Here is a 13,783-nt window from a genome sequence, read left to right on the forward strand (position 1 = left end):
TATTGGATTCGGCTTGTTCGAGGTAAGTAACACTTCTAAACTTGGTGCTGAGGGTATGAACCCCTGAATATACGTGATATGTGTTTGGTGTTGAGGTGAGGCATATGCTAGGTGACGGGCGTGTGGGCGTGCACCGTGTGAATTATGACTCGGTTGTTTCTGTGGTATTGTGTCGTTACCTAATCATGTTTTTATCCACGATATTTCTATGTGTTTGAGTAATTGAGTTATGATCCATGCTAGAAATCATGTTTAGGCTATATGCTTATTCTGTTGGGACCCACTGAGGTCATATCTGCTGTGGAGTTATTTGCTTAAATTGTAGTTACATACTTAGTCATACTCATTCGTTTGTATATCATATCTCAGTCTCTGTTGCTATTTATTAATACGTCATATCATCATTTTTGGGCTGATTTTCATGACATTGTGAGCCCGAGAGACTGGAGAGATTGATGACTGAGTGAGGTTGAGGTCCTGTTTGTCAGTGATATTTATCGGATCGGGCTGCAAGCCGCATCATGCTTTATTGATTCATGCCATGATTGGCTTGTAATAGTACTTGGGCAAGATCTGCCCCTCCGGAGTCTGCACACCCACAGTGAGCGCAGGTACCTACTGAGTGCGAGTGCCGAGCGCAAGTGCTGAGATCGAGTGCCGAGTGATTGGGAGGACTGAGTGACTCTGAAGACTAAGTGACTGTGAGGACTGAGTGACTAGGAGGACTGAGTGAATTGATACTCTGAGAGTATGCATATGGTTTTATTACCGTGTTGCATTGCATTCGACACGCACACTTGACATACAAGGATAGAGATGTATTTTCCTCATGTTGTATGGTATTGCGTTATTCATGACTTCACATACACATTGACAAGTAGGCATATAGATGTACTTTTATCATGCCATTTGATAATGAAACATCTTACCTGTTGTTGAAAGTGTTGGGAAAATCATAGTTTTTAGATTTACTCATATTTTGGCGATTTCAGTAAAAATTTGGGTTCTCACTGATATACTTGAAAAGCGTACCTATTTTCCGTAACCTTGCGTGCAGATTTTGGATGATGATGTTGCTGTGTATGGCAGGAGATGGCATTGAAGATGTATCTGCGTTTCGGTCATAGCTGCCTCTTGTTCATGGTAGCTTTAGAATTGTTAATCTGTTCATGTATATTTCAAACAGATGATATATTTATTTCATACCAGCTTTGTATACTCTAAATCTTAGAAGCTCATGATTTGTACTACCAGTCCTTGGGAATTCTTTGTACAGAAGTTCAATTATATTAACTTTATTTCTCTCAGTAAATCTCATTGGTGTTGGATTTTTGTTAAATTGGCTTACCTAGCGGGTTGAGTTAGGTGCCATCATGACTAATTGGATTTTGGATCGTGACAAGTTGGTATTAGAGCTCTATGTTCATAGGTTCTACGAGTCATGAGAAAGTGTCTAGTAGAGTCGTGCGGATCGGTATGATGACATCCATACCTATCTTCGAGAGGCTACAGGGCATTTTGGATAAATATCCCATCTTTATTTCCTTATCGTGCAACATTGATTCAACATGAAGCGTATCTCTTGAATTTCTTTCACTCACACGTATGCGTATGTGAGCGCTTTGTATCAGTTGTGCATCAACAACTCTTGATTCTATGGATGAGGTACAAGATGTGTTTCTGATGTTTGGTGATGGGTCAGTGTGGAGGACTTGAGGCCAGGTTTTAGATCGCAGCTTAGGCTCGATAGTGTCAGTTGTGTGAGTATATGATTTTGGACTTATATGTCCAGTAGTGTCCCTATGAGTGGGATTTGTGGCTCAATGAGTGGTTGGATGGATATATGAAGAGTATGATGTGACTACAGGATGTGTTCAGATGGTTTGAATGTGACGAGAAGAGTTTGCTTGAGATGTAAAAAGGACAATTGGGTGCTTGATTTCTCTCTTGATGTGACGTATAGTCTCGAGTTATGAGTGTGTTGAAGGATCTTTCATGTTGTTTAATTATGGAATGAATTAGATTCTCATATCTTGTTAATGAGTTCAGACTCAGGAAGATTAAGTGATTACATAGTAATTATGGCTGCGAAAGGGTATAGAAAGATGCCAATTTGAGGCTAAGTAGGTGGGTTATTTCCTGCGGGGTGGTCTACGGAGTTGTGATACTTATGATGTTGTGTGGAGGCTTTCTTTTCTACCAGTAGGTTATAGGTGTTACGATTTGAGTTTGGATTAGTTGAGAAAGTCGACTTGACTGTCACGGGGATGAATGCAAACTTAGCAGATGATTTGAGGTATTATATGGTTTGTGTTACATGAGATTAGGAAGGATTTAGTTGAATATCACTGCGGTATTATAGTAGTAATAGAAGATGGGTATTGTGAGTTATCAAATGTGTTGATATATGGCTTTGATCCAAGTGGGGAGTCTGCCATCGACGATTTGATTGCATTGTTATGTGTTGTATTGGTTTCGGTCTGAGGCATAGTTGTGGATAGGTTATGACTTGCAGAGGTTGGTTTTGAGGATGACTTAAGCAAGGAAATTTCTGGATTCAAGATGTATTACACTTTATGGGTATATGGAAATCATGAAATGATTGAGTTATTATTCGTGAAGGATGTCTTTGGGTGTCTTCATGATAATGGGGCACAGGTCGTTCGGCCCGTTTGGGCGGTGCAATTGAGATTTGAGCATAGTGGATGATTCTCGAGAAGGTTTTCATGGATTAAAGATTTATATATAGCAATTGAGAATTTATTCGGATTTGAATATGGCTAGAATCAGAGATTTGAGTCGAATGGTATTGGGACTTGCAGTATTTATGTATCACTATGGATTCTACATTTCAGATCGGGAGGGTAAAAGAAATAATTTAGGTTCACATAAGGTCTCTTCGGAGTAGGTGTCTCGGTTGTGGTACTTTTGGGGTGCTTAAGAGGGAATACAACGGCTTATGAGCTTTAGGGCGGTGTGGTTTTATGCTAGAATCTCGCGTGGCGAGCTTTGGGTAAGGATCGTGGTGTTCTGGCAAGGAGAAGTGTCAACTTGAGGATAATTCGGAAGGAACTCAGAGAAATAGGACAGCTTGGTAGTAGGTTGGATCAACAAAGTAATAGATATGATCGGTTCTTTGGGTGCTAATAATGTGGTGAATCTCTACAGGGGTTCTGTAGCAATACTCTTGGGTTTGGCGACCTGCGTAGGTTTGGTTGAGTTAGTAAGATTCAGTTCTGGTGGTTTGGTTAGGTGCAAATGGGTTTCAGAGAGTTCTCGATGGATTCTACCACGGTATGAGATGGATATTTCCTACCGGCATGAGGAGCATGTTGCATGTTATGATTTCCTCTTGGATGGGATCAAATGGAAGATTTCTAACTAATCGTGTATGTATTCTGTTGGTGACTTATAGTTGATTATGAGATTCTCGTGCTTTTCATGTGATGACATGATAGATGCAGTATGTTGCGTGGGATTAAGATTTGCATGTGCAAGGTCATGGTTTAGTTTTGGAAGGGAAGGTCCTGAATTCTTAGACAGCACGGATGGTCTCTATTGTTTCGATGAATGCTATAAGTACTTGGTAAAGCCTGAGAAGGGTACGCATTTCGGAAGGCGCACTGTGTTTTGACTTATGGATGCTTCATTGGTATTGTGGTACTCGCATGATTGATCGACTGCTGATGTTCAGATTTTGCTATATAGCATGGAAGAATTATAAAAGTGTTCCTTGTGGGTTGATCGTGTATGAGAGATGTGCTAGACATTCGGGCGGTGGAGTTGGGATCGGATATGGTGATTCATGTATGCTATGGATTTGGAGACTGGGAGTTCCCAGAAGAAGATCATTTCATGGTTGTGAACTGTGAAGATATGGCCAAGGTTAGCCGAACGGTGGTACGTATTATGGTTAAATCCTTGTGGACTGTTGGAGGGATATTTATTCATTTGGAGATGGCCGGAGTTGATTTGGGGCCCCATTGGTTGGCCCAATGAGGATGTGTATTCTACGTCGGGTCGGATTTGTTGACTTGGCATTGTTATTGTTGAAAGGCATGTCATTCAGTTAGAGTTGAGCTTGTTCGTGTTCTGATATGTTCTATGAGCTATTCTTTTACGCTACGAGGGGTTGTGACTCATTGGTTATATGCACATATGGTGCGGTTCTATTTGGGCCTTATAGCAGAATTCCAGCGAGATGGTGATTAGGGGGTGGAATGGTTGATTGCACCATGGTTATGGCCTTTTTTCGGTTGTGGTATATTGTGCTATTTGCTTCTCCGTGGTTATGGGCATACACTTCGTGTATTTGATATCGAATTACGTGTAGTTGTTGATTTTGAGCATGATGACTAGAGGTATTTCATCTGGGCTGGTGTTTGGATGGGTTACGCATTGCAGCGGGACTATGTTGGGGTATGATCCGTAGTGATAGATTCATGTGTTTTGGTTTTACTATGTGTGATGGGTTTGTAGCATTGTGTTGGTGGTGGTACTTGTTGAGCTTGCGGGACGGTTCTCTCATTTGAGTCATTTTCCATCTTTGGGTGCGTTTGAATTTTTGCTTATTGGTGCACAGATTGCACAGTTTGTGATTCTAGGAAGTATTGGAGTGGCGTGTCAGTAGAGTAGCTTGTACTTGATGAAATGTAGTCTTTGGGCCTGAAGTGATTGCTATCAAATTTGATTATGGTATGTTTGGAAGGATAGTATCGAAAGTCATCTTAGAAATTGGCTATAGTTCTTGTTGAAGGAGGGGGAGTTCCATGATTTGTTGACATGATGAGTGGTTATGAGTTTCTATGTGTTTCTTTCATCATCGGCAATGTACGAAGGTTTTGAACGAGGTTTTATTTGATATGAGGTTTACTATCGGTATCAGGTTTGTTTTGAGCAATTACTGTGATCGGGAGTTATTGATACGAGTATGCGAGTTGTATGGCATATCATGTGATTACATCTTGAGTTATGGTTATGGCTTGATACAGCATGTTTGGAATCATACAATGTGTAGATGCGAGATTCGGGTCTTGTAAGGGATTTCGGATGTTGGAAATTGGGTTCTAAGGCTTACGGACTAAGGTTAAAGTAATGATCTTCAGTTATGATGTGTTTTCAGGGTTACATGGATTAGAGTGACATGGAATCACCCTCGGTTATGTGCGTTGTAAGGTTACACAGTGATTTGACGACTTAGGAACAACTCTTGGCACGTTCGAGGACGAACATATATTTCAGTGGGGGAGAATGTAACGACCCAGCTGGTCTTTTTGAGTATTTGCACTTCGCTCGGTAGTTTGAGGTCATGAGTAGCTCCGTATGATGTATTATGACTTGTGTGAATTGTCGGTTTTGGCTTTCAGGTTATTCGAAATTAATTGGGAATAACAGTTCTCAACTAAGAAGCTTTAAGTTGAAAGAGTTGACCAAGTTTGACCTTTACGAATTTTACCCCGGATCGGAGTTTTGATGGTTCCGTTAGGTACAAATGGTGATTTTGGACCTAGGAGCGTGCCCGAATTTGCATTTGGTTATTTCTAGAAGGTTTCGGCGCTAGTTGGCGAAAGTTGAAAATTTGAAGGTTTGGAAAGTTCATAAGTTTGACCTGGAGTTGACTTTGATGATATCGGGTTTGTATTGTGGCTTTGAGAATTTGAATAGTTTCGTTATGTCATTAGGTACTTATGTGCAAAATTTGAACTCATTGCAGGTTGATTTGATATGTTTCAGCACGAGTTTTGGAAGTTGAAAGATTCAAAGTTCATTATGTTCGATTTGAGGTGCTATTCATGATTTTGATGTTGTTATGTGTGATTTGAAGCCTCGAGTAGGTTTGTATTATGTTATGGAATTTGTTGGAATGTTAGGACGGGGGTCCCGAGGGGCTCGAGCGTGTTTCAAATTTAATTCGGATCATTTTCCTTCAATTTGGCATTGTTGGTTCTGCTGAGCATCTGGTTTTCTTGTTTGCGATCGCGGAGAATAGATCTTTATTGCGTAGAGTAAATCTGGAGTTGGGTAATTTCTTCATCGCGGTCACGATTGGGTGGCTGCATTCATGTAGGGCTATGTGGGTTACTGTAAGCATTCGCGTATGAGGAATTGCAGTCACGTAGTGTTGAGATTAGGCAGCTGAGAGCTAGAGAGTTCTTCAATGTGATTGCGTTATATAGACCACGTTCACGGAGCTTTGAAGTCTATGGTCATCACGTTCGCGTGAGGAGTACCGCGAACACGTAGTGCATTTTGGTGGCAGATGCTTTTCTTCTTCGCGATCGCGTAGGTCTGTCCGCGATCGCATAGAGTATTTCTGGGGTAGTGTATTTTTCTTCTTCGCGTTCGCGATGGTATTTCTGCGATCGCGATTCATTAATTCGTCCAGTGATTATAAGAACTCTATTTTCGGGGGTTTCGGCCATTTTAACATATTTGAAGCTATGGAACTCGGATTAAAGTGATTGTTTAGGCGATTTTCACCATATGGATTGGGGTAAGTGTTCTCTACTCGATTTTATTATATTTCATGAATATATCCTCTTTTTTTACATTTGGTTGATGATTTCAAAAGAGAAATTGGGGTTTTTTGTCTAAAGTGTCATAAAGTGAAATTTTGAGTTTTGAACATTGATTCGGAGTCGGGTTTAAGTGAAACTAATATGGTTGGACTCCTAATTGAATGTGTTGTCGGATTTTGTGAGTTTTGTCAGGTTCCGAGGTGCAGGCCTGGGTTTGACTTTTTGGTTGATTTTGGGCTTTTGATTAAAGATTTGACCTTTATCATTTGGAATTATTTCCTTAGGCATTATTTGATGTATTTGAGTTGTTGTTGGCAAGTTTTGAGCCGTTCGGAGGTTGGTACACACGAGATGGGATTTATAGAGTATATTTTGGCTTGCTCGGTATTGGATTCGTCTTGTTCGAGGTAAGTAACACTTCTAAACTTGGTGCCGAGGGTATGAACCCCTGAATTTACGTGATATGTGTTTGGTGTTGAAGTGACACACATGCTAGATGACGGTCGTGTGGGCGTGCACCGTGTGAATTATGACTCGATTGTTTCTTTGGTACTGTGTAGTTACCTAATCTTGTTTCTATCCATGAGATTTCTACGTGTTAGAGTAATTGAGCTGTGATCCATGTTCGAAACCATGTTTAGGCTATATGCTTATTCTGTTGTGACCCACTGAGGTCATATATGCTGTGAAGTTATTTGCTTAAATTGCAGTTACATACTCAGTCATACTCATTCATTTGCATATCATATCTCAGTCTATGTTGCTATTTATTGATACGTCATATTATCATTTTTGGGCTGATTTTCATGACATTGTGAGCCCGAGAGATTGGAGAGATTGATGACTGAGTGAGGCCAATGGCCTATTTGTGAGTGATATTTATGGGATCGGGTTGCACGCCGCAGTATGCTTTATTGATTCATGCCATGATTGGCTTATTATAGCGCTTGGGCTGGATCAGCCCCTTCGGAGTCTGCACACCCACAGTGAGCGCAGGTACCCACTGAGTGCGAGTGCCGAGCGCAAGTACTGAGAGCGAGTTTTGTGTGATTGGGAGGACTGAGTGACTGTGAGGACTGAGTGACTCTAAGGAGTGAGTGACTAGGAGGACTGAGTGAATTGATACTATGAGAGTATGCATATGGTTTTATCACTATGTTGCATTTCATTCGACACGCACACTTGACATACAGGCATAGATATGCATTTTTCTCATGTTGTACAGTATTGTGTCATTCATGACTTCACATGCACATTGACATGTAGGCATACAGATGTACTTTCCTCATGCCATTTGATAATGAAACATCTTACCTGTTGTTGAATGTTTTGGGAAAAATCATAGTTTTTCAGATTTACTCAAATTTTGGTGATTTCAGTAAAAGATTTGGGTTCTCACTGATATACTTGGAAACCATGTTTATTTTTCGGAACTATGAACGAGCTGAGTATTATATCTCTGAATTATTTCTTGTACCACTTTTATTATATTGTTATAAGCTGTTGTTGGCTATTGGTGTTGGACTCTGACCTTTTTCCTAGCTCGTCACTACTTTCAACCTAAGGTTAGGTTTTTTACTTATTTAGTACATGGGGTCGGTTGTACTCATACTATACTTCTGCATCTTGCGTGCAGATTTTGGATGTTGATGTTGCTGTGTATGGCGGGAGCTAGCATTGAAGATGTACCTGCGTTCCGGTCATAGCCACCTCTTGTTCTTGGTAGCTTTAGAATTGTTAATTTGTTCATGTATATTTCAAACAGATGATGTATTTATTTCATACTAGCTTTGTATACTCTAAATCTTAGAAGCTCATGATTTGTACTACCAATCCTTGGGAATTCTTTGTATAGAAGTTCAGTTATATTAACTTTATTTCTATCAGTGAATCTCATTGGTATTGGATTTTTGTTAAATTGGCTTACCTAGCGGGTTGGGTTAGGTTCCATCACGACTAGTTGGATTTTGTGTCGTGACACAAGATTTCTATATATCCTCAGAGTGTAATACATCATGCATCTAGAAATTTCCTTACTCAAGTCATCCTCAAAATCAAACTCTTCAAGTCATAATCGATCCACAAGTATGCCTCAGACAAAACTAATGTAGCACATAACCATGTAGTCAAATCGTCGATAGCAGACTCCTTCACTTGGCTCGAAGCGATAGAATAAAACATCTGATAACCCACAATACCCTTACTCTATTACTGCCATAATCCCGCATTGTAATTCGACTAGATCCTTCATAAGCTCATGTAACACAAATCATAAAATACCTCAAATCATCTTCTAAGCTCACATTCATCCCCATGACAGTCAAGTCAACTTCCTCAACCGATCCAAACTCAAATTGTAACACATATAACCCACTGGTAGAAATAAACTCTCCACACAATCATCATAAGGATCACACATCCACAGACCACCCCACAAAAGATAACCCAGCTGCTTAGCCTCAAACTGGCATTTCACTATGCCCTACCGTGGTCACAACCACTATGCAATCGCTAAATCTCCTTGAGTCTAAACTCGTTAACAAGACATAAGAATCTACTTCATTCCACAATCAACATGAAAGATCCCTAACACACTCATAACTCAAGACTGTGCAACACATCAAAACAAAAATCAAGCACCCAATATGTCACGACCCAAATCCCATAATAGGTCGTGACGGCACCCAACTATGCTGCTAGGCAAGCCAACGCGTGAACCTCCACTTAACTATCCATTTTAAAATTTTAAAATCGGGAATTTCATTACATAAATAGAATAAAATCCAGTACTCATAGAAAAATTGAAGTGATAATAATAACGTGAAATAAAATAATGAACATCAACTAGGAATTCCCAAACACAGTGTCACAAGAGTATGAATATCTACTAGAACAATACAACACTACCACAATATCTGTTTGGAATATAAAATAAACAAGATATAATAATTGAATAAGATGGAGACTCCATGTGCCGCGAATCGTAGCATAGAATGCAACTCACCATAAAGTTTTCTCAGCAACTGCGCCAATGCGCTAAGATGATAACCTAATGTACATGCCTCAATACCTGCACATTCAGTGCAACAGTATAGCATGAGTACGTAAATCAACGCGTACCCAGTAAGTATCTAGCCTAATCCCAAATAGTTAAATGTAAATTAAAGCATTTAAACATGCAAGAATAACTCAAATAGTACAATTAAAGCATGGCGTGAGTCTAAGTCTACTCAGAAATAATCAAAAATTCTATCATACGCACGGACACTCGTCACCTCATACGTGCGTAGCTCCCACAACATATAGCACATAATAAATATAACACCTACGGGGTAAATTCCCTCTCACATGGTTAGACAGGAGCCTTACCTCACTCTAAATTTCGATAATCGGCTCCAATGCCTCCATAACTTCTCAACCCAATTCCAAACGATCTGAAACCCCTTGTTGAGATGAGAACAACACCACAAAAATAACCTCAAACGGAGCTCTAGAACTCAAGATATGCTCCAAACACTAAAATGCTTGGTCTCCCAACTTAAAATACTGCCCATGTGATTTTTATTCTTCGACTTCGTAGGACACCTTTGTGTTCGCGAAGAGCAATTTTTCGCGTTGACCGGTCAACCCAGAATTCCTTCTTCACGTTCGTAGGACCTCACTCGCCTTCTCTAAGAACAAAAGTGCACACCAGAAACCAACAATCTTTCCCGATACGGAAATAGGCATAACTATCTCATACGACCTCGGAATTTGACGATTCTTGTTGTTATGGTTCCGTAATTACGATGCGGATCTAATGGCTCAATCTAATCACAAATAAAAGGTCATTTTCTCAATATGGTATCCTTTATTCCCAAAGAAATGCCGTCAAAATATCAAATAAGAGCGCGACACAACCCAAACTTATCCGAAACATACCCGAGGCCCCCGAGACCTCGTCCAATCACACAAACCAGTCCCAAAATAACATGAACCTACTTCAGGCCTCAAATCGCACCAAAAAACATCAAAACAATGAATCGCACATCAATTCAAGGCTAAAGAACTAATGAACTTTTAAACTTCAAAAATTCATGTCGAACCATACCAAATCAACCCGGAATGACCTCAAATTTTGCATGTAAGTCCCAAATGTCACAACGGACCTATACTAACTCCTGGATCTAATATCAATAAAGTCAACTCTCGGTCGAACCTATCAATCTTCTAAACCTTCAATCTTCCAACTTTCGCCAAAAAAGCATCGAATCAACCTACAAACCTCCAAATCCAAATCCGGACATACGCCTAAGTCCAAAATCATCATTCGGATATAATGGAACCGTCAAAACTCCGATCCGAGGTCGTTTACTCAAAAGTCAAACCTTGGTCAACTTTTCTAACTTAAAGCTTCCGAATAGAGAATTATTCTTCCAAACCAACTCTAATCTTCCCGAAAATCTAATCCGACTACACGTGTAATTCATAATACATGAAGTGAAGCTACTCAGGGTCTCATACTGCCGAGCGAAATGCTAGAGCTCAAAACGACCGGTCGAATCATTACATTCTCCCCCACTTAAATATATGTCCATCCTTGAATGTGCCAAGAACCGTTCCAGAGTTTCCCAAAATCACTGTTTAATACCTCGTGCACCTACCCGTGCCACCACAACCCATATGAGCACATTAGCTCAAGCCAGACTAAAGATCCTTCCTGCTACCTTAGCTCACAAGCCTTAGAACCAAATTCCAACATCCGAAATTCTATACCAAGTCTGATTCTAACATACGCACGGCGTATCAATCTCAATACACTGTACCAAAACATGATCATGCACCCATGATGAATTCACACAATGCACCGCATAATTCGTATCCTCATAATAACATCCTCCAACCACAATAGCGGCAAATTCATGAATCAGATGCCTGTAATATACCTCATAACGCATATAAGCCCTGTTTCAACCCTCGCAATACTCCAACGATGAAAAAGATGTGTAGAAACTCATATGCACCTGCCAAATCAATAACTCATGGAGTCTCTCTACTTGGCGAGAACCATTGCCTCATTCTGAACTGATTAGTGTCATTTTACCTCTACTATACATTATAAAAATCTGATTGCACTAATTTCAGGTCCAACAACCTCGTATCACCGAGTACAAGCTGCTTAGGCAATAAGCCACCTTAAATACCATCTAAAATCTCATACGACGCGGTCAATGCGCCATCAAGCCACAACTCGAATATGACCAATAAGGAATAATAAACTCGAATACAAGACTATCCCGCCTGTGCAACGAACAAAAACAACCAAACCAATGCTGTGAACCTATCTTAGAGATGAGAAACAAAACACACAAAATAAGTATAAAGCACCGTACTCAACATCTCACTATTGCGGTGTGCATCCCGATCTAAACATCATACCCGTGGAGGCGTGCCGCCCGATCTACACATAACAATCAATAATTAAACACTCATCTAGACAAAATGCTCATACCCAGGAAATGCCTGAATATCGATCACAAGCACGCCAAATGCATAAACACAACCCTGGGGAGACAGATAATGCCATGCGCTAGAAAATGCCAAGCACGACTAAGGTGCAATAAATGACCTGCATCTAGAGAGCCATCTCACTCACATAACACCACAAGCTACATAGGATCTCAACACACGTGTGAATAATCAAGTTGTTTCATAACACACATAGCATAAAGAGTAGCACCTGAAATAGGCGAAGGCAGGAATACCATCCACCACGCCCGAAGACCCATCCATAAGCAATATTATGCCGAATAAGCATATCTGATCTGGTATAGAATATACATTCACATTAGACCCACCCGTGGACAAAGCCGATTCCGATCATACCCAAATGGGTATATAACCTCCCAAAGATCCACAATGACCTTATTGATGACACATACGATCAACTATCAAATCAAGAACAAACTTCCGCAGTCCGCAACCAAAGAAATAGAGCACCTCTCAGACATAAACTCGCCCATCAGCAACAGTACTAGAATCTCCATACCTGATTTCAATCTCTACTACATAAATGGCTGACACGTCACACTTATACAATCATCCTGCGGGAGATACTCCCACGACATTCCGCACTAGGTAGCAAAATCTGCACATCCATGGCTACCAACCATACTATTACTATAATGCAAATCAAGAATTCATAAATCAATACACAATGCATCTTCCATAGAACACCATTCTCAAGCGACACAAAAATAGCGCCAACATACTCTAAACAACTGAAATCTCTCCCTAGCTCTTCTGAGCCCGCGACATTCCTGTCAAAACTGCATCGCAACCTTGATCCTGAAATTCCAATTCCATACCGCTCACTACACCTATCATGCTTCTACACGAGAGTACAAGAATTTCATCATAACTCCTGAAGCACCAGTAGAATAAACACTTCATAGGATAGAACCTTTCACTTAACTCATTTTAGAAGAAGAATTGCAATACACAACCAACTTCCCATAGCCGCAAAAGACATAGAACTCAAGTCGTGTTCTAAACCACCATAACTCATACGGGACCCATTTACACATAATCAAAACCATCAAAATCAAATACCTCCAAATCAATCAAATTATAGAGGTCGTCAAGCCCGCACGTACATCCACGAAACCCATGTATTGCCTTACCATACCGAAGGAACCGATCATTTCCTTAACCATGCCAATCTAAACCACTACTAGGCTGACTCAGCTTCTTTTGATTTATTCTTGACTTGCTTCAGAATCAATGCCTCTATTCAATCGCATAACAAATCCTAATCAACACTCATTCTTAGTGACCCAAATCACAAGACCACGTCATTTCAATACCCATAAGCCATTTCATACCCTCCTCATGCAGTCTATAGTAACTCCAACTGATACACCTGCGCTGATTAGATCTTCTGTGAATCCGAAGCTGTTTTTCCCATTTTTCTAACACTAAACCACAGACCCGTTGATAACATAGAAATGCTCCAAGTAATCTTCAAACTATACTGCAAAACCCAATCCTCAGCCATATAACAAACCTGAAATTCCTTAAGCACTACACCTAAAATCTCGAATGCACTAGAGCCATTATTGAGAGTCGCCCACTCTAATCCAGTCCCGATTATATAACCCAACAACTAGTTCTCCATCAGCATATGAGCACCCAATGAAGCAACCAGATGAATCATTTCCCTTGTACGTCATATTCACAAAGAAATATCCAATCTGAGTCATTCCATAATCTTCTCATGAATCGAT

Source organism: Nicotiana tabacum, chromosome 13 (assembly GCF_000715075.1).
Source record: "Nicotiana tabacum cultivar K326 chromosome 13, ASM71507v2, whole genome shotgun sequence".
Taxonomy (NCBI): domain Eukaryota; kingdom Viridiplantae; phylum Streptophyta; class Magnoliopsida; order Solanales; family Solanaceae; genus Nicotiana; species Nicotiana tabacum.